The sequence below is a fragment of the Euprymna scolopes genome, chromosome 45 (assembly GCF_053919585.1).
Source record: "Euprymna scolopes isolate OS-2025 chromosome 45, ASM5391958v1, whole genome shotgun sequence".
NCBI classification, from domain to species: domain Eukaryota; kingdom Metazoa; phylum Mollusca; class Cephalopoda; order Sepiida; family Sepiolidae; genus Euprymna; species Euprymna scolopes.
In genome coordinates, this window is record NC_136526.1 from 12,032,309 (window position 1) to 12,034,808 (window position 2,500).

At 32.3% G+C, this 2,500-nt stretch overlaps 1 long non-coding RNA gene across 1 annotated transcript in view; it reads right to left on the reverse strand.

Annotated features, from left to right (window-relative positions):
* Positions 1-1,774, reverse strand: part of LOC145269256 (uncharacterized) — a 75,272-nt gene extending 73,498 nt beyond the window's left edge. The window contains exon 1 of the long non-coding RNA XR_013864969.1: positions 688-1,774. This is a non-coding gene — a long non-coding RNA (uncharacterized LOC145269256). The remainder of the gene's footprint in view (positions 1-687) is intronic.
* Positions 1,775-2,500: the final 726 nt, after the last annotated feature.

The following is a 2,500-nucleotide window of genomic DNA, read 5'->3' on the forward strand; positions in this document are numbered from 1 at the left end:
AATCGTACTATATATATATATATATATATATATATATATATATATATATATATAAACGGAAGATTTTTTATATATATATAAAAATAAAATTTTATCAACAAAAACGAAATTTAATTTTTAACCGAAAAAAGTCAATTTGGTATAACATTTTTGATATTTTTTTCACACAAATCCAGCCAGCTGACCGTTCACATTGGAAATGTCGACTTTTATAGGTTTTCGGGTATGCTTACAAGGAATAAACACCCCAACCTCCCCATGTTAAGAACGGCTTTCGGAATAGACACTCCCAACCACCTCATGTCAGGGCACCCGAAAACCTTAAAAAGTTTACATATCGAATGTGAACGATTAGTTGGACGTAATGTAAAAACGTACCGAATTTAAAACGGAACGAAATTTAAATTTCCGTTCCATTTTTACAACAACTGTAAAACAGCATTCTCCGCAAGTTTTACCAAAAAATAAGATAATAAATAATAAATGATAATGGCGGACCTGAACGAGAACAACTTCCCTATCTCTAAAATTTTTATAATATGTTTTAGTATATAGTTTTCGAGGTTGGGGGGGTGTGTTTATTCCGAAAGCCGTTCTTAAGGTAAAAAGGCAAACAACATCTAGTTTTCTGAAGTGCAAATCTAAGAGTAAAATAATAATAAAAAAAAAATAGGAATTTTTACTTACGAAAATATTCGACGATTTTATTGTAAACATCCGTGTCGTCTTTTTTTTTTTTTTTTTTTTTAAATTAAATTGTTCTTTTTGTAATAATTTTATCTCTATCTAAATTCCTCCTTTTTTTTCACTGTGCAATAGTTTATTGTCAGGATAAAAAATAAATAAATAAATAACTAGTAGAAATTTTTGGTAATAATCCAAAAGCGCCTTATCGTACAACAAGGCTCGGCATTGACCTTCTTGTCAAAAAAAACAAAACAAAAAAAAAACCGTAAAGTTATTAGGTTTTTTTTTTTTTTTTTTTACGGTATTTTTTCTTCTTTTTATTAAGATTTCGATTTATTTATTTTATTTTTTTGTTGGTACTTTGGTCATTAAACAGATTGACTTTTCCACAGCCTGTGTAAATAAATCCGTGGTGGAATTAAAAAGAAGTAAAACTAAATCCCGTATTTATTTATTTGTTAAATGTTTTGCGTGTGCGCTTTTCCTTTTTTCTTTCTATCGTTGTGTTGGAGTAAATAGTTTTTGACTTTGCGTATGTTTGTTTTTATAAGAGGTACCCCACCCCCCTTTTTTTTCAGGATGAGGGATATAAAATTGTACATACGTCATTTTTATCGTATCTTTTTGTGTTTTCACATTTGCAGTTTTAAATCCTTTTTTTCTGTGTTTTTTTTTTTTAAAGAAGGTTAAACTGATTTTTTTTTTTTTTTTTTTTACGGCACGCGTAAAATGTCCTCTTAGGCGCAACGTCGCAACGCCGAGTAAGCTTTGTGATGTTTGAAGCGCTTTTTTGTTTTTGTTTGTTTGACTTGCCTTATTTAGCTTTAGAGTTCGTGTAAATAATAAAATAATTCGTTTTCTAGGCTTATAAGAAGTTTCTTTACTTTTTTGAGAGCCAATAATAATAATAAATCCAGTTTTATCGCCGCAGTTTCTTCGGACGATTAATATAAACAGATGCTTTCTTTTAAATAAAGTTTTTCTTTTTTCTTTGTGTAAAAACAGAAATAGCGTCACTTTAGCCGACGACTATATATATATGTATATAATGTGTGTATGTCTTTTTTTTCCTAGAAAAAAAAAAAAATCAGGCGTTATTAAAAAAAAAAAAAAACGAAAATTCAAACACCGTTACTGTGAGGATGCGTACCTTATTTGGGAGTCGACGTTAGTCACACTTGAGGTAATGCAATGCACTAGTGAATGCACTAGGAGAGGTATATAGTTATATACGTAATAAACAAACGGGTTTGATGGTCTAAACTGCAGATTGTACGCATGCAGGATAGATAGATAGATTCTACGAAGAATCTGGGATTGGTAGAAAGTCAGTAACAAATTAATATATTTTTGATATAAACTGAGTGTTCGAGCGGAGGATATGGTTGGTTACACTTAGCGCTACGCAATACTCTTCCGTGAAAAGAATTGAGTCATCTCGGTTACCGGTTCGTAAAATTTGTAAACAAACGAATCAATTCTTAAAACAAAACAAAAAAATAAAAATAAAATAAAAACAAATACAAGATACAATTTCATCCACTCCCAGTTGCGCATTCGTTAGCTAAGATTGGAACACATCCGACACCAGTCGGTGCCCCCTCGGGTGGTATTGGCCTGGTGTCCGAGTTGGTGTACTCGCTACGTCTAGCCACACCGATGAGTTGTGAAACGACGAAACGGCTGTCTGACGATGACTGTATTCAGTGGTCACGGTTGGTAGTAGCCTGGCGTTCAGGGTTCGGATCTCAGCGTTGGATGCGCTCGCGATGTCTAGCCACACTGAAAAGTCGTGAAACAACAAAACAGCTAT